We start from the raw sequence: 20,150 nt of genomic DNA on the forward strand, positions 1-20,150 counted from the left end.
ATGGAGGGAAGCTACAAAGAGCCTTGGTTGAGAGGGACGAATTACAAGAGTCACCCCACTTTGGAATGCGGACAAGTTTGGTAACTTGCAGAAGACAAAGGTCTTTGATCGGTGGGACATAATAGGTATCTCCAAGGTCGGCGATCTATGGAGAACGGGTGGTGTGGTCTCCTTTGCGTAGCTCCAGACTGAGTACAAGATGGCGGAAACAGAGCGCTTCCGGTATCTGCAGATAAAACCTGCTTTGCAAGCAGTGGTTCCAAGTGGGGAATCCCTTCCAGAGTCCTCTCCGCTAGAAGACAGGATATTGGATGAATACATGCCCCAAAAATCTATCTCTATGATGTACAAAAAGTTAATCAGTAAAAAGGCAGACCCCCTTGTGTGGCTCTGGGCTAGGTGGGAACATGATGTAGCGGGTCTGGAGGACGACGAACGGATGTAGGCCTTGGCCTCCCCTAAAGAGATAGCTATTAACTCCAGACTCAGATTGGTACAACTAAAAATAATCCACAGGATTTACCTCACCGGGCCTGCACTAGTGCGCATGGGTTACTGGACCGACTTGAGGTGCATGCGGAGATGTGGTCAGGAAGGCGCCTTCGCACACATTATCTGGGAATGTGTACATATACAGAATTACTGGTCGGGGTTGATTAGGTGTATGGAAGAGGTAATGGTTGTCAAAATCGAGCCTAATATAAAGCTGTGCCTCTTGAATATATGGGGTCCCACAGATCTAAACAGTAAAGAGAAACTTCGGGTAATGTTGCAGACTATGATTGTGAAGCAGAACATTGCCAAAAGATGGGGAGCCCAAGAGACACCAACTATTGTAGAATGGCAGCGGGACATGGATTGGTGCATGCTGATGGAGCGAACAATTTACAAATCAAGAGGGTGTCCTAAAAAGTGGTCGAAGGTATGGAGAAAGTGGAACGCTTACAGGGGGGGACTCTGTGAGCCTCCGATGGTGGAACATGTCGAGGACCTCAGGGAGTGAGGGTAAATGCGATTCAGTGGGTCTCTGCATGATTATGTATAAGCGGTGGGTGGTGGTCGAATGCAACGATGCTGACGTACTCCCTAATGACTATGATTGTGCAATAATTGTATGTGTCAAGTTGTTATCAATAAAAATAATAATAAAAAAAAAAAGAGTTACCATCATAATGCCAGGGCCAGCGTTATGCCAGAAGTGGGTGCCATCATGTCATGGATGTGCATAGTATAATCAGAGTTACCACTGTTGTGGCAGGGTCTGCCTTATGTTACATCTACCCACCATCATGCCATACTACATTACACCTACAATGGATGGCTCATAACTCCCTACAACATACAACAAAATATACATGCATAGAATGATGTGTGGTATATCAAAAATACACACTGATCACAAATCACTATACATTTTTATATAGCAGATGCATGCATATACATTGCCAGTGCGGCACCTTCCTAAACTCTCAAAAAATGTTAGAAACTCAAGGAACTGCTTTGCAGCATAAAGACTCCAGTTTATTACGCCTTCTAAAAATAGCCAAGGAAAATCCAGGTGAAGCCCGATCACAACATAATAATTCATCCAACAAAATATAGTAGAGCAACACAACAGCACACCACAATATAAACAGTCTATAGCAAGACTACAAAACAAAACCACAACACACCACCAAAACACAGCACTAGCTAATGCTTCACAAACCGCAAAATTGTAGTGGTTATTGCCTTGTGTGTGTTGCGTGTTGTATTCTTGTGTTGTGGTGTTACTGTGTTTGTCATTGTGCTGGGCTAGTCTATTTGTATTGTTTGTTTTGTGTGTAGGTTTGTGGTGTACTGGTATTGTAGTTGTATTTTTGTGGGTTGTGTTGATGTTCTGTTGTTGTGCTGTGTGTTGTGCTGTGTTATTGAGGTACTGTTAACTGGTGATGGTGTTGTGCTTAGTCATTGCTGTAACTCAATTGCAGCCTGTCCGTGATGTGGGATTGCAGTACGCTGTAGTTATAGCATGGTGATACAGGATAATAGCTTAGAGGAGTGATAAGGGAAGTTTGGTGGTTATGATATGATAATGCATTGGCAAAGGGTGATAGATGCAGCTTGTTGGAGGGAGTTGGTATTATGATGCTTTTAGGTGGAAGTACCTTGGTGGAGGTGGTAGTTTAGTGGTGGGAGGTGGTAGCATAATGGGGTTGGCTGTTGTGATGATGGTTGGTGCCCTGGTTCGATTACTAGGTGGTGCGGTGGTTGGGTCACAATTCTGTATTGAAGTCTAGCAGTACGATGGTGATGGGTGAACTGCCATGGTGCTGTAAGGTGTTTTTTTGTTGGAGTGGTTAGTGTGCTTCTGTGAGTTGGTTTTGTGGTGCTGGAGGGATTGGTGCCTGGGAGTGCGGGTTTGTAAGGCTTTATTGTATTTTGGGGTGGTACTGATATGCTTGATAGTGTGGTTATGTGGAGTGGCAATTTGGTGAAGTAATATAGTAGTACAATGTTGTAAGAGTAGAATGGTGCTGGTGTGGATGTGTAGTGATGTGAGGTGGTAGTGAGATGCTTTCAGGTGGTAATGTAAACCTGAGAGGTTAATATAGTAGTGGTGTGTAATAGTGTCACAGTGTTGGTTGGTAATGTGCCACTGTGAAATTGAGATGTATTTGAAGTGATGGAAAATGGTGGTGCAGTGGTTGGTTGGTTGTGTGGTGCTGTTGGGGAGGGACTGCAAGTGAGGTAGGAATGTGGTCATTTTGAGGTGGTAGTATGGTGGTAATGAGCTTGAAGTGTTTTAGTATACAGTGACATGACAGTGTGTTGGCAGAGCAATGATAGGGTGGTAATGCTATGGTGGGATTGATAATACAGTGGTGTTCAGTGATAGGGAATGGATTGAATGTGACAAAAAGTGCGATGGTTCATTGTAGTTTTGAGATGTAAAATAGTCCCTGCCAATGCATCTTGCATTGCAAATGAAGCGCTTCCAGCAAAATGGTACACATAGCAGCCAATGGCATGTGTGAGACAACAATACCCGTGTATAAGCTCTCTTTTAGAAAAGTAACAACACTACCTCTGGCAGACACCGAAAGATACCTTTATTTGAAAGCAGGTGGGTCATTTCCGAAGATTCTGGGGATCGAAGAGGGAGGGTAAGAAAGTATGGCCTGCCCTCTAACGTAAGAACATTTTACTTTGCACAATTGTTTTTCACATACAGGATGAATTTCAGGCATCAGAACCTCATGATCCCAGTTGCTTGACAGACTTCATTCTTATGAAACCTGATTGCATCGCTCTCCTGCAACGATGAAAGAGGAAAAGTACAATAGAGAACTGCAGCTTTCTCACCGCTTTGTCAGAGGAGTTGGAGGTAGTTAAGATCTGCCTTGTCCAGTGGTTTAAAACAAGATATAGAAAGGGTTTAGGTTGAATGATGGGCCCCTGAAGGTGGGGGGCCCTCTGTACCGCAGGGGTCGGAATTACAGTCATGGCCCTCCAAAGACACCTCGTCCTAATGGGTTGAAGTTGCCAAATGTTCTGTCAAGTCCTGAGAAAAAAATACATTTTCAGCCCAAGATATCAAGGTATTGAATGCATTTTTTTATTTTCTTGTCTAATGTTAGAAAGCTAATAAGAGAACAAGCTTGGCCGGAAACATGATCAGGCGCCTCTCCAAACTTATCAATCATGGCAGAAATCTTTTCCAGCTGAGACAAAACACAGCATACAAAGCTTACTATATTATAATATGTTAAAGTGTCCGCTAATAGACGGCTACAGTAGGACCGTCTTTGTAAGTCAATTGCAAGGAATAAATAAGTAATTTGTGAGGAGGAGCTAAACCGATCTCCTTTATTTTGAATTGGAAGTAGCTTATATAGATAACATTTCAATTCATGTTTCCCACAAGAGGTTTAACTGAGCAGCATTTTTAATTTCAGAGTTCTCTGATATGCAAGCTGTTGTTTTGAGTGTTTTTTAGGCTTGGAAGTACCTGAAGTGGCATTTTTTAAGTCTGACAGGAAAAAAGAACCAAAGTCCATAATTATCCGGACAAAGTCTCACTCATGGTCTAAAATGTGCAGAGCAGCATGCTACCCAGTAATTATCCGGACAAAGTCTCACTCATGGTCTAAAATGTGCAGAGCAGCATGCTACCCAGTCGCTGGAAGTGCTTCTGCACCTCTCTGGGTGCCTCCTTGACCCCATCTTCACCAACTTCCCCAATATCATGGTGGACAACCCATCCCTTCTGACCTGAACCAACCACTACCTCATCACATTCAACATTTAACTACCCAGTGAGGTTAAAACCACCAACATCACTGACAAGGGAGGCACGGCAGCCCTCCTTCTCATGGACCTCTAGGCATCCTTCAACAATGTCTCCCACCCTTTCCTCAGCCTGAGACTCTACAAGGTTGGAATCTGGGACCCTGCCCTAAAATGGATCAGTCTTCAAATGGCTCACATTGGACACCTGCAGGTCAATTTTTCACGTCCTCATCACCAGCAGATTAGACTACTGCATCACCCTCTACATAGGCGTCACCACAAAGCTCACCAACAAACTTCAAGTGGTTCAAACCTCAGCTGCCAGACTAACACTCAACCATCCCCTATGATCATACATCTCCAAACACCTTGGGGACGCCCACTGGGTTCCCATCCAGACCCGCTCCACCTTCAAACTCCTCTTCCTCGTCAACAATGTATTCCACAACTTAGGCCTTGCATACCTCAACAACCGCATCCACTTCTACGAAGGCACCTCCGATTGGCTGGATGTAATGACAAATCTTAACTAAAGAATACATGCATAAAGACATGTAAAGAAGCGCTTTGTGTAAGCCCTTTTCATCTAATGGTCTTTTCACATATTGCTTCTTCTCACCACAGCATACAGCATGGGATGGCTGGTCAGTCCTCTTCAGACTTTGAATCACATGCATTGTGAATGATAGCTTTCTTCTTTTTACATGTTGTTTTATATTTCTTTTTATTAAACTCAGTCATTGACATACAGTAAATGAAACATAGGAGACAGTTACACTTTATAGCAGGTACGCATTCTAGTAGATTCATACAATAGCACACAATTGAGACAGATTTATGGGGTAAGGACTTCCTCCTGGTCAGCCCACATCGGGGAGGGGGGGGGGTGCAGATATCCCCTCGATAGCTGTTCCACGGACTCCATATCCGAGATCACTTCTTGGGACAGCCCCGGGCCACATACACCGTTTTTTCCCTGAACATGCACCAGTCTAAATCATCTTTCCATGCTTCGATTCTAGGTGGCTGCAAGGCTCCCGGTAGTTGCGCCATATTCCTCTTCGTTAACATGAGCCCTAGTGTAACCCACTTTTTGTTATAGCTAGAGAGGTCGGTGGGCTCCCACACATTCAGAATACATCTCCGAGCCTCCATTCGCAGATCAAGTGTGAGTACTTCTCTGATGACATCATGTATGCTACACCAGTATGTTTGTATGAGATCGCACTCCTGTAATATATGCATGAATGTGCCCTCTCTCCCACATTGCCGTCTGCAGTCTCCTACTTCCGCTTTACCCATGTGAACCAGGCCAGGCCTTGTGATATAGGTTCTGTGGAGAATTTTAAGTTGAACTAGTCACAGCCTAGCCTGTATAGTCACCACCCGTGGTGAAGACACTGCCTCCTGCCGTTCCTCATCATCCAACTCAATCCCATCTCGTGTCCATTTTCCCTTGAGTGACTGGAGGGGGTCCACCATATTATTGATTAGTTTTTTGTAGGTTAATGAGATGGCCTTTTCAGGTAGATGGTCATCCAGCAGTTTATCTGTTAGTGGTGAGGCATCCGGGTCGGATGAGCCCCTTGGGAGTTGGGATACAAGGGCATGGCGTATCTGGGTGTATCTGAAGTGCTCTGAGGCAGCTAAATTGCGCTGCTGCTGTAGGGAGGCGAAAGGAATCATTTTGCCTTTAACCCACACATCCCTAATTTGTGAGATCCCAATGAGATCCGATTTATCGAAAGCCTTCAGTCCGCCACAGTTTCCCAGCCTCTCGTAGTCCCACAAGGGGGTTGCTAGTGTAAGTTTCCGATCCCAACCTAAGTGCTTATTTACCACATGCCAGACATATACTGAGTGTTTAGTCGGCCCAGTTAAGCAGTGTTTCGGGGTCCTGAATAAAGCGCTCTATTGTGGTTCCCTCCCGATAGGAGCCACCGATCCATGGTGTACCCCGGATCATCCTGGAGTCCGTAGGTGCCTTGGTTAATAGCAGCAAGTTGTGCTGCCCAATAGTATTTTTGTATTTCTGTGAAGCTAATCCCTCCATCGTACCAATTTAGGGTCAGTTTGGCTAAGGCTATACGGTGCTTTCCGTCCCACAGTAAATCCCTCTGTAGGCCTTCGATTTCTTTAAAATAGGAAGTCGGAACTGGGTCTAGAGAGTTCTGCAACGCATATAGAAAACGAGGCAGTGCCATCATTTTAAAAAGGGCCGCCTTGCCCAGCAGCGAAAGTGGAAGTGTTTTCCAGCTCTTTATGTCTCATTTCAGCCTTTGGAGGGGTGGGAGAAGGTTACAATTAAAACGTAGTGTCCGGTCTAGAGAGGTAAAAATACCCAGATATTTGAAGCCCGTCGTGCTGATGTGGATCGGGCAATCCCTGGGAGGGGAGGGTGGATCTCCTCTCAATACATAAATGAGGGACTTACCCTAAAGTGATAGCTTTCTTGATCACATCCACCTAAAAAGAAATTCTCTTCAGTGCCATGGCTAGTTTACCAGTACCTTTCTTTGCCAGTGCTTTTTATTTTTTATTTTTTTATTCAAACGTGTGTTTTTAAACTATGTTTTCAGTTTACAGTAACTGACATCTAGTAGTACTGCTACTTTACTTCTTTATACAAACTGGTGTGGCCTTCTTTTAAGTTTATACACCTAGGCTCCTGAACATTTCATATTATGTAATGTAGTATAAAACTTGTAATAAAAGGAACAGTTAGGAAATCAATTTTATCAAAGATTAAAAAAAAGTATTAATTCATTATTTAATACCTATCACTTATAAATCCATTTGAAACATCTGTACCACAAAACTCACTGATTTTAAAAACCTAAACCAAATATACTGTCTTTCACACTTTAATAAACTCTTGATGAGTGGAATCAACATTAGCTCACGTGGTTCCTAACTCCATTATCTGTTAGTCCAACTTATATTCTTTGATAAAGATTCCTTTTCACTCAGTCATTTTCTGTATATCAACCATGATGTCATAGCTTTGGCAATCCTACTTTCTGCCTTCATTGGGATATTAGATATTTTGGCTCATGTATTCATGTAACAACCGTGTAGCAGATATGTCTACAAAAATACATTAATGTCATATTAACTCCTATATCTCATTTAAATAACATTTTTAATTTATTAATTTATCCCAAACCATTGTTAGCCATATGCATTTTTGTTCTTTTTAACATGTGGACCGGAAGTGACACTTCGTGGTCCATATCGCTTACGAAATGACAGTTAGGAGACCCCCAGATAAAAACAAGAAATATAGATGGGCTCACTTGTATATATTGAGATGATATTATGGAACTTTATTAAGTAGAGTGAAGTAATCTAGAATATGATGGGTCACTTGCAGTCCACATGTTAAAAACATTGATAACGTATATGTGTAAGATTAGTTAGGGATAAATTAAGAAATTTAAGATATTATTTGAATGAGGAATTAAAGATATCTGTTGCACAGTTTGTAACATGAATACGTGAGTCATAATATCTAATATCCTCATGAAAGCAGAAAGTAGGATTGCCAAAACTATGCCATCATAGTCGATCTATTGAAAATGACTTAGAGAAGAGGAATCTTTTTCAAAGAATGTATGTTGGAAAAACGGATAGTGGACTTATTAGTGTTTTGATCCAATGTTCATTCCCTTCATCAAGAGTTTACTAAAGTGTGAATAAGAGTATGTTTGTGTTGGAAAGTGGATTATTAGTAGGGGTAAATATGCATCTCCCACTGGCATTAATGCCACTAACACAATAGAGGGCTCAGAGTAGCTCTTAGAAAATTATTCCCATGCTTAACCCATGGTAGCTTTGCTGTGAGCAGGGAGGCTTAAAACTTCAAAGACAAGTAAGTAAAGCATTTAAAAACACCAATTCTGTAAATAATTAAGACACAACACACAATAAAAATCCAACACCAATTTATAAAAATAGGAAATAGCTTTCTCTTTAAAATGAAAAAAATCCAATGTAGGGAACCAGAGATATGAATTTTTAAAGATTTAGCACTATATAGAACATAGAAACCTATATTGCCTATTGGGACATCTGGTCGCGCTAGACCAGGACAAAAATCAAAGTTTCAGGCCGACAGCGATGGAGCCCTACGTGGCTACCCCTTGTGGTAGATCTTGGTCAAAGTTTCTACCTTCTGACTTAGAAACATTTCTGGAACTTTCCTTCCTGGGGTCCCTCGAAGCTTTTAGCCAATCTGGAATGTATTGGGGTTCGCCGGGTTACTCTGCGATGAGCTCCTGGTCAAACCTATGGAAGCCAGACCTCCAGAGCTTTCCAGTGGGAGGATCCAGAGATCCAGGCCGGCTTGCGGTTGAAGGTGGGAGGCTTGACTCTTGCGGTTGGTCCCGGTCACCTTTTCGAATGTAGAAACTTTTCTGGAGCTTTTTCTCCGTGAGTCTTCACCAGGCAAGATTCAGTGAGTGTTCATCGGCTTGGGTTTCCACCAACTCCCGGTCAAACTCTGGAAGTCAGCCCTCCAAAACTTTTCAGGGGGACGAACCTGAAAGGCAGGCCAGCACGCGGTTAAGGGTTGCCGGCTTGGCTGGTTAGGTCGAGTCGGTCCACTTATGGAGCATTTTTTCAAAGTTGCTCCAAAGTTCTCCAAACATTTGGAACGTCTTCCTGAAGTTCCTCTGAGGTTACCAAAATTTCCAAAACTTAGTCCCAAGGGTCTGGAAGCTCCAAGATGGTCCATGAAAGTCTGGGACTTCAATTTCCACAATCCACTTGGACAAAACCCTTACAAATCCACTGGTAGTACTCCAGGCTGGGGATTCTTGATGGTGATGTGCCAGGTGAGCTCTGTTAACCTGTAACTCTTTAGTGCGTTTGAAGCAAGTTAGGACCACAGGGCTGTAGTTGCAGATTGTGCAGCAGGCGCAGTCAGTCACAGTGCAAGGCCTGGTTGGTGCAAATTAAACTTCTCAGCATGGACCCTTCTTCTTCCTCTTGTTTCAAACAGCAGATTTGAGAGGCACTACCCCTCTCAAGTACTTATTCAGTGTTCTCTGGGGTCACACAGTAAGGCACTCCTGTCCAATGAGATGCAGGGCAACACCCCAGAGCATGACCATTTCCTCCAAAGTGTGTTGCAATGGTCTCCCAGAAAGCACTATTCTTCCAAAATTAAATATGGCTGAAATCTCAGCTGAGCGGCAAGTGCTGGCTAAACCAACCTCCAGGATGGCTCATCTACATATTCTCCCTCCCCCTGGCATCTGCACATTCCTTCCTTAAGCCTGCCATCTGGTTCAAAGAGTAGGGGTGTAAATGAAACTGGCTTCTTCTTTTGAAGATCATTGTTTACGACCTCTCCCCCTTGCTCTGGCATTTCTATGCAACAGAACCCTCTCATCCCAGAACGGCTCTTTCACCCCAGTGGCTACTTCTCACCTCATCAAAGCAGCCTGGCTAATCCACTTCACTCTGGCCAATCTGGGCAGATCACTGGAAGGCTGAATGCTGGCTTACAGAAAATGAAGTCTTATAACTTCTTGTCTGTACATTGTAGGATAAATTCAACAATAGCTTATTGTTGGATTTATCAATATCATTCTATTAAATCCTTGAATTATATTTTTTGGTGTTCCCTGGCGGTAGTTATTAATTAAAAACTTCTTAACCTAGGTGTCTGGGGATCTGCAATGGGGAAATTGAACTGGGCAATTTCTCCAACCCCAGGTCTTATAAAAACATATTTTATAAGGCTCCTGCCTAAATCTAAAGGACCACACACCCCTGGAACACCTAGAGGAGAATTAAGGGGTTCTGAATATGTAAAAATATTGCAGATCCTCACTCCACAGTGCTCCTAGCAGAAAAGTTGGTTTTGGGAAGCACTTTACTACAACCTGGAAAGTGAAATATGCAATTTCACTAAACCCAAGGTATATGAAACCTTATTATTTTACAAGGGTCCTCCTTATAAGTAGTACCTGACCCCCCACCATTAGGACACCTAGGGAAGACCCTGGGGGTACTTAATATGCCAAAATATTGTAGTTTATTAAGTTTTAAGTGCCGCAAACACCAAAGTTAAGTTGGATATAATTTACATATTAAAAGCAGTCCTGCAACACAGGGCTGCTTTTAAACTGACTCCAGGCCTCAGCAGTGCACGCATGCAAGTACAGAAAGGGCTGCTGGCCTCTAAACTGCCATGCCCTATTATATACTAGGGATTTAAAGGTAGCTTTTATCCCCCTGCCCCATTATTTACTATGGCCTTGTAGGGGAGGTCATGCCAATCACGCCTAACCCATAGTGTACCCTAGTGTATGTAGGTGTTTTCATTGTATTCCATGTGTGTTTTCAACATAGCACTGGCCCTGGGCCTGGTAAGGCAGAGCCGGGGGACCGTCGCAGTCAGTTACCACCAGTACCAGTCAGTAAAAAAATAAAGGGGGGGGGGGAGTGCCTAGGGCACAAGGATGACTTTGCAACAGTTTGGCTTCGGTTTTTAATATTGTGATTTTTATGATACAGGTGTGCCAAATGGATTTATAAGAAATTTATATTGAATAATATATGAATAAAATATTGTATCTTTGAAGAAATTGAATTTCCAATCATTACATTTATTTAGAGTTATTTACTTCATTGTAAAATATGAAAAGAGTACCTTTTGCTTCTTTACACCAGTTAGAATCCTATACTCCCATGATGTTCATTGTTGGGACAGGAATCTCCCCATTATGGTGTATAGTCATGTTCCCCTGCCCTGAGTGCCCAATGGCATGTATCATGTGTCCTGGATTTTGATTTTGCCTCTGGCGTCACACTAATCTAGCATGTGCACAGAGACCTAGGCCTGTCCCTTGCACGTGAGTTAGTTCCTGAATCTTCCCTGTGACCTGGAGGGGTACACCAAGCGTGCATTCATTGACATACAGTTATCTAATGACCTTGCCATGTGTTTAGCACACAGAGCATTGGCGGCAGCAGACTGTGTTTAGTGAATCCATAGTTGTGATCAGACCTTTTTATCTGTGTAGGGGAGAGGAGGCCTACTGGCCACTCGTGTAAAGTTCCACTTCTATGCACTTACGCGAATCCTAGTGCTAGCATCCCAAGTGTAGATTGTGTGTGTGTTTATGTGTGTAGCCGGTGTGGGACATGCATGGTGTGTGTATGTGGAAATCGGAGTAATGGATCCATTCTTGATATGCCTGGCCTTTTGCACACAATGGAGTTGCTTGATTGTTTATACAGTGTATTGCTGACATTCCAAAAGCTGGAGGGTGGATACTGAGACACTCAAGTGAGAGAAGAGGAGACATTCGTGTTTATAGAGGCAATTAGGCCTTTTTCTTCAGCTCTGGCTGCTTAGTCGTTTTCCTGTAGCACTGCCATTTGGTGCATGTTAGGGTCAGGAGTTGGACTGTAGACTCTGTTGTGCAAGGTGAATGGGACCCCTTAGTTGAGCTCCAGCCTTTGTCTGATCACTCTTCCAGTATGGCTGACAGACAAGTGCAGGAAGCTCACACCTCTTTGTGGCTCTGTTATGGGTGCTCCAGGCTAGAGATAGCCTTGTTTTGAGAAGCATCACTCTACATAAAGGCTCTGTGTGGAGAGCAGCCTGGAGTTGAGTGTGCATTTGAGAAGAGAGCTACCCCAAAGCAACGCTGAAAGTGCATACAGTGGATACATATCTCCTGTCTGCTGTTACTATATAAAAGCGGGCCCCACTACCCCACTTGTTGTTTCAGTTCCATGTTCTCTAAGGCCAAAGAAAGGAGTGTTTTGCAGAGTAGTGAAAGGACTGCTGTGCAACCAGTGCTGGTATCTGCCCTACAGCCAGCTTCCCAGAGATAAGGGGGTATCACCTGAGTCTACTTGTTGCTGGAATAGCTTTATGCCTGACTCGATGTACCGAAAAACCATATTTCCTGTAAGAAATGGAAGGAGCCAGCCAACCCTGCAGGAGGTGTTACTGTCTCTGGAGCAGTGAGGTGCAGCACGAGCCCAGAGCTGGTGAAACTTCCAGAAGAGGAAAATAGAGGAGAGCAATCTGTGTACCCTGATGTCAGCAGGTTACAGTCCCTCCAACAGCTGTTCCTCATCTGAACCGAGACGAGTTAACCTGAAGGTCAGTGAAGCCCGGTCGGTGCCGTGATCCCAGCCCAGCATGACCTGAACTAATCTTGTAGCGCCCAGAAGAATCGCTACTTGTAATAAGCCATAGTGCCAGGAAGAAGCATAACCTCAACTAAGCCGTTGCACAGAAGAAGTTAGTCTGTTGTGTGCTGCCTTGTTAAATAGAGGAGATTGTCTGGTGAGTGACTGCATCGCCAATCCGATGTTGGATTGTCTGTAGCCTCTCTGCTGGAGGAGATTGGTCCATATGGGGCTGCATTGATCCCAAAGCACCTGCCCACGGTTCCATATTTGATCCAGGCTTCTGCTGGGACCGTCATTCCTTCATGCGAGACCACCCCCTACAGTTATCAGAGACATGCTGCAGCAGTATCCTTGAGGACATGTCTGCCACATTCAATAAGGAGACCCAGACGGAGCTGCTAGTTTGATCGATTTTCCTCCCTGAAGCGCAAAGGAGCGGACACACAGAGACAGACCTGGGCGGTTGCCCGAAGATAACGATCCGCAAGGGATGTAAAGTGAGAGACTTAGTGCAACATAGGATAGAAGGGTCAGGGTATATTTGAGCCATAGTCACACTATTAACTTAACCCAGGGAAAAAATCCCTAAATGACGGAATTGGGGGAATCAGGGAGAGATAGGGGAAAAGAGGCGCAGCCCGACCATCGCAGCCCAGGATTCCAAATTGTGCATTGCATACATTGTGTGCATCATAGTCTGAATTAAAGTACTTTTCTTTTTTAAAGTAAAACACTGGGTTAGACAATCAGTTTGTATGAATGTTGAGTCTTGAATTCCAGAACCCCGCACACTTCTCCCCTAGAAGCCTGTGTCTGATCACCATCGCCATTGAAAGTCAAGTGCTGAAGAGGCTTTACTGGGCACAGAGAAACGCCTCACCACCCACAGTTGAGGCCGAGTAGCCTCTGCTGGCCCTGTGGCACCTGACCTGGGTCTCACATATAAAACGAAAACAGGCTTATTTAGTTTGTTTAAAGCACACATACCTAGTAGGAAGCAAGCATGTACAATTGTATTAGCACATATACAATGGATATAAAAAGGAACATTGTGTTGCAAAATTTGGCATGTGCGTTTAGGAAGCATGTTTTCTTTTTCTATTTGTGGGATATGTTTGCAAACAAAGCAAAAAAGAATTAAAATATTTAATCAGCTTGCCAAGGCCAGACATATTGGCTTTGCCATTACTTGTTAGGTTTGGCTTTAATGGCACTTTAACAGCATTCATTACAAAACTATTTCATGTACAAGAAGTACGATGCAAGAACTGGAATGGCGAATTGAAGGCTTTGTGAATGTGTGAATGGACAAGGATAAAATGTATGAGGTGTGGCATTTAGATGCAACACTATTAGTATTACATACCCTTATGTAAATGCTGTTTAGTTTTAAACGAGTGCCAATCTTTGCCATCTCCTTATTGAGATCAGTCGTTAGCTGTAACTAATCCTGGTACATTTCCCAGTATGCCGACCTGAATTATGAGAGCTGGTTTCTTTACTTGTCCCAAAGCACACCAAATGTTTCCCACAATTTATTTTTTAGTTTATTAGGAAAACAAGTGGTACAATACAATATATTATAAAGGGTGCAAAGAAAAAGAAAGGGAGAACATAAAAGATAAAAATATCATGCAAATATGACTATGTTGGAATGAGAAAACAATAAACATCAATATGCCAGAAAAGCAGTACACTGCATATAACAACCATATAGCAACATACCATTTATTGAAATATAACAATATATTCTAAAATGTCATTAACTAAGATATGGAATATCACGGAGGTCTAGCAACTTCTTGTTGAGCAGGGGATAAAGAAAAAGAACGTTTAGCCCTGCAATCAATGAACGATGTAACAGGTAGCCATAAATCTAAGCATTTCATGGCTAGATGAACAGGATGAACAAATGCTGTATCCAATCTGTGATGATAACAAACCGCATACCACCCAGTTTGGAAAGATACGTTCGTAAAATCTTTCCAATTTTTAGTGATATGCTGAAAGGCAACTGCTAACAATAAGTTCACAATTTTTGTATTCAAAATATGATCTTCCCAGATTGGGGATAAACTACCTAGAAATAAATGTGAGATGGAGAAAGGGAAACTAGAGTTGAAGATGGAATGAATTTGAGCCCAAATAGATGTCCAGAAGTTATGTATGTGTGGGCAAGTAAAAAGTAGGTGTTTTAAATCGGTGAGTGATGAGGAACAGGACCAGCAGGTGTCCGGTACTGTGACATGCCGTTTGTGTAATACAACTCGGTGTAGCAAGAGCCTGTTTTAGATGAAAAATAATGTTTGCGTAACATTCGCTGCTCTAGAGGTTTTCCTAATTTTGGACCACATTTTGTTCCACAAAGAAGACGGCCAATCAACCCCAAGGTCCTCTTCCCAAGAATTGGGAGGAACGTACATGAGTGTAAATATTGGATGCTTTAGGACAGGAAAGTAAGAAAGCTCATAAACTGTTAATCGGGGGAGATTTCGGATGAGATCAAATTTGATTATATGCGCTTGAAAGAGCATGTGAAATTAAGATATATTTGGAATGGAAGGAAGGGGGTAAGTGGAAAAGTTTACTAGCTTCAGAGAAAGACAGGATCCTATTATGAGAAAATAATTGGTGTATCCAGATTAAGCCTTTGTTTCTCCAAGATTTCCAATAGAAAGGTTTTTCACCAATTAAAATGGATGTATTGTGCCATAAAGAGGAGTTAAGGAAGGAATCTGAATTGGTAGGGGATACAGTTGGAGAAAAGCCCAGGAGTTTGCAGGTGCATTTGAGAACAGGAGTATAAAAAGAGGGAGGTCTACGGGTAAAGGAAAGAAATTCTTTAAAAGAGAATGGTGAAAGAAAGGAACGCTCAAGTACCACCCATAGAGGGCAGTCCAATGGGGAGTCAGAAAGCCATCTCGAGGCCTGGCGAAGTAGGAAAGATTTATGGTAAGTAGGGAAATCAGGATAATTAACTCCGCCTTCTGCTTTGGGCTTTATTAATCGCAATAGGGACATGCAGGATGTTTTTTTGTTCCACAGAAAAGATGACAATATAGAATTAATTTTTGCAATTTATTTTAGGGGGATAGGAATAAGGATATTAAAATGGTGTATGAAACTAACGGGGCCAGCATCATTTTGATTTTTATCTAGACGTCCCCACCATGAGAGATATAAAGGATGCCATTTAGTGGTTAGAGAGGAGATTTTAAGTAAAGATTTCTCCATGCAAAGAGATAACGTTGTCCGAATGAAAGGGGTGAAGTAAAGACCCAAGTATTTAATATGATGTGAGTTCCAAGCGAAATGAGAAGAGCTGAAATCATCCTTAAACGTATATTTAGTTAGAGGTAATATTTCACACTTGTCCCGATTAAGCTTGTAACCGGAAACAGAGGCAAAAAGTTCTACTTCTTGTAAGAAGGCAGGAACAGAAGATTGTGGTTCAGAAGGAAATAATAATATGTCATCAGCATATGCTGCTAACTTAATTTGTGTGTCCTTAGTTTCAAATCCCTTTGTCATCATTTTGACGAATTCTGGACAAAAAAGGTTCTAGGGCTAAATTAAAGAGGAACGGGGATAATCGGCAACCCTGACGTACCCCTCTCTTTAAGTCAAAATAGGGAGATGAGGTACCGTTAACAAAAACGGCTGCTCGCGGATTAGAATATAGAATAGAACTCAAAGAGATGATTTTTTTACTGAAACCGAACCATTTCAATGTTTGAAAGAGGTACGACCAATTAACTCGATCAAAAGCCTTCTCGGCATCCAACACTATTGCAGCTAATGAATGGGGTAAGTGTGAGGCTTTTGATCAAATATCCAAAAATAATTGAGTGTTGTCAGAGATGAGACTGCCCTTGACAAAGCTGGATTGTTCTGCACCCAACAATTGAGGGAGGAAAGATTCAAGTCGAATAGCTAGGGCTTTAGAACATTTTTTATAATCGATATTTACAAGCGAAATGGGTCTGTAATTTTTGCCATATTTCAAATCCTTCCCCTCCTTGGGTATTAGACATATTAGAACTTCTAAAAAGGACCCTGAAGATTCTCCGGATTGTGTAAAAAGATTTAAGAGATTGAGTTGCTTGGGAAGAAGGACGGGTGCGAAGTGAGTGAAAAATTGAACTGTAAACCCATCAGGTCCTGGGGCCTTGTCTTTCTTAAGCGATTGTAAAGCAATGAGAAGCTCTTGATGTGATAAATCAGTTTCTAGGGAGGTAAAATCAATTTGAGTGTTAAACGATTTATGGGTACCTGAAAGAAATTGTGTATTATCAGATTCTGAAGGTGAGATTTCAGGAGAATACAGTGATTTATAGAAGAGCAGAAATTCATTAAGTATCTCTAGGTCATAATATGGAGGACCCCCTGCTGGCACTACGAGACAAATGGACTGAGGACGGAATAGAGCTAGACGAAAGTTGGCAGACAGCGGTCTCCTCCCCCAAAACTGTTGCGATCCTGGCGCAACTCAGACTGGTACAACTAAAGATCCTTCACAGAATTTACATAACTGGTCCCCAAATGATGCATATGGGTGGGCTGACGGACGGATCTTGTAGGGGGGATGCACACAGTTGAGCATGTTCATACACATACTATGGCACTGTGAGCCGATCCAGGAATATTGGCGTAACATACATGCAATCATGAGCGAAACACTGGAGTTAGCAATCAAACCAGAAGGCCCCAGATGCCTCCTTAACATCTGGGAACCTACCGATCTCAACACTTATACCACACGGTGGGTCACGCTTAGCTGCATGATTGCCAAGAGAAATATTGCGCAACTCTGGGGAGCCCCACATACACCCACGGTTGCAGATTGGAAGAAAGACCTTGACTGGTATATGCTACGAGAAAAGACAGTTTATGTGGCCCGGGGCTGCCCCCAAAAATGGTTTAAGATTTGGGCCCCCTGAAATGCATACCGTGGCGATATCGTTACCTCTTCCCGCGATGCTGACAGTGATGATCCCCCCCTCACCGTGAATTCAGACGAATCATACTATTGTATATGTATGCATATCTGATTTAGCTGCTAATCCCTTTTTTGACCATTGTGAAATTGTACCTCTATGTCGAAACTGTTTAATAAAAAGATTTATTAAAAAAAAGTATCTCTGGGTCCTTAGTTCGTAGTGTATTATGTTCATCGAAGATGGCATCACTATCAAACTTATTACGTTTAATTTTTAAGTAATTTGCTAAAAGCTTGCCAGCCTTATTGTGGCCCCCATAGAACTTTGCGCTAGACTTCAACAAATATAGTGAGGCATTGTCCGTTGATTCTTTGTTGAATTGAAATTTTGCCTTAACAAGGTGTGAGAGACAAGTCATGGATTTAGAGGAGTGATAGGAATGTTCCAGTCTCTTTATCTCAGCCAAAAGATAATTGGTAATTTGCAAGCATTTTTACGTTTTCTGGAAACTAAGCCAATAATGAAGTCTCTAGCAGCTGCTTTGAATGCGTCCCAAATTACGGAAAAGTGAAGAGTGTCAGTTTGATTCAAAGAAAAATATTCATTAAAAAAGGTAAGAAAAGAGGAGTGAAAATTTGGATCTAGAAGAAGTGAGTTATTAAATCGCCATCTTCTAGGTGAATTAGACTTTGAAATTTTATCCAATTGAATGGAAATGGGAGCATGATCTGAGATCAAAATAGAGCCAATATCAGCATTTCTTAAAGTCTGGGATATGTTGTGTGAAACAAAGATATAATCCAGTCTCGACTAGGTTTGGTGAGCGGGGAGAAAAACGTAAATTCTCTAGTAGTAGGATTGCAAATTCTCCAAGCATCTATAAGTTTATATTGCGGAATAGTGTGAGTAAATAATTTGTGAGCTTTGTGATTTAAAAGAAACCAATGAGTTTTGGTCTATAAAGGGATCCATCACTTAGTTTCAGTCGCCAGCTAGGATAAAATTGTCATCAATACACAAGGAAATTTGCTGAGACAAAGAAGACCAAAACAGGGGATCTCCATTAGTGGAAGCATACACATTAAACAAAGAAACCGGAGCATCCTCAATTTGCAATTTAGTATATAACCATCTACCCTCCTCATCATATTGTTGAGAAAGCAAATTAATATTTAACGATTTATGACAGAGTAATGACTCCATTACGTTTACCATCCCCTGGAGAGAAAAAAACATTCCCAACCCATCCTTTCTTTAACTTTAAAGATTCTACAGCATTCAAATGGGATTCCTGTAAGAAAACAATAGCTGCTCCTAATTTGGATAAATGTGTTAAAACGCGTTACAGTTTGAGGGGAGAATTTAGACCTCTAACATTCCATGAAATGATTTTCAAGGACATAAAAACAACTAGAAACTAACAAGAAAATGAAGACCTACAATGACCTCCGAAGAGCAAATGGTAAGATATGTAACATTCCAACTATAAAAGCATGAGATATATTGATGAAAAGAAGTTGAGAAAAATAAATATAAAAATGAGCATGAGATAAGAAATCAAGAAGAGTAGAAAATGGGAGAGCTAAATAGAAAAGAAAAATAAAGCCTGTAGAGGGAAGGAAAGAAAGAAAAGAAAGAGGGGGAAAGAAAATCTTGAAAGTAGAAACGATAATAGAAAAGGAGAACTGAGCACTGTAGATATACGTGTGAGGACATAGTGGTGAACTGAAAAAGGGAGGAAAAGGAAAAAGAAGTAGAAAAAAAGAAGTAATACAAGGGTAGAAAACAAGAAGCAAAGAAGAGGAAGGGGAAAAAAAGAACGACAGGGAAAAAGATACCTAATTCAAAAGAAATCACAAAAAGGTGGGGGAGGTGAGGCCACGAGGAACGAATGGCACATCCAGACTCAACAAAACGAAGACGAGAACAAACCACAGGAATTAAAAAAAAAGGTGAGGGTACAAAGTACATGCGAACATCAAGGAACCTGTAAAGAAGAGAGAGAGAAAAAAGACAAGAAAATTCAACATAACAATGTTAATTGACATCTTAAACATTAAAACCTAAAAACAGTGAACCAATAAGTAAAGTCATTGCATTGAATGAAAGAACCAGTTAAACAGCTTGGGAAGATGAAGCTCCAGAAAAGTCCATAGAGTCGGTTTTGCTAAAGTTAATGAAACTTTGCAATTTGACAGGGTCCTCATAAGTCGTTGTTTTGTTATTATAAGTAACCTTGAAAAAGGCAGGGGTGGAAGAGGCCATATCTAGCACCCATAGCACGTAGAGCAGGTCTCTGCTGTGGACTTAGCATATTCTTGAGCAAAGAATAATGTAGAACCGGACTAAGAGATGCGTTGAATAGACTTAGCTGCTGAAAGCACCTTGAGAAGATTTGAAGAAAGATAAGACGTTTGAACCCTCTGAACCTTCCAGCAAACCATAAATGCGAAGATTGTTTCTTCTGTTTCTGTTTTCCAAATCTTCAACCTGCCGCTGCAGCAATGTAATCTGAGACTGAAGAGTATTGACCTTCTCGTGCGTGTGAGTGAAGGAAGAGACACTCTGTTCCACTGTAGTAAGACGCTTGTTCATCTGAGACCAATTATCCGTTAAGAATTGCAGCTTGGTAGAGGTATCTTCCTTAAAGGGGCGAAGTGTCCTTATCTCTTCCAGTAATACTTCTAAAGATACAGATGAAGAGGCTTTTGATGGAGAAGGCGGGTCTTTCTTCAGTCTTTTAGTGGTGACTTTACCAGCCGTAGAAGTACCTGTGTT

At 41.9% G+C, this 20,150-nt stretch overlaps 1 protein-coding gene across 4 annotated transcripts in view; it reads left to right on the forward strand.

Annotated features, from left to right (window-relative positions):
• The window catches only part of SLC35B3 (solute carrier family 35 member B3), a 320,376-nt gene that overhangs the window by 95,787 nt on the left and 204,439 nt on the right, over positions 1-20,150 (forward strand). The window lies entirely within an intron of this gene.

This window comes from Triturus cristatus, chromosome 5_2 (genome assembly GCF_964204655.1).
Source record: "Triturus cristatus chromosome 5_2, aTriCri1.1, whole genome shotgun sequence".
In the NCBI taxonomy this organism is placed as follows: Eukaryota; Metazoa; Chordata; class Amphibia; order Caudata; family Salamandridae; genus Triturus; species Triturus cristatus.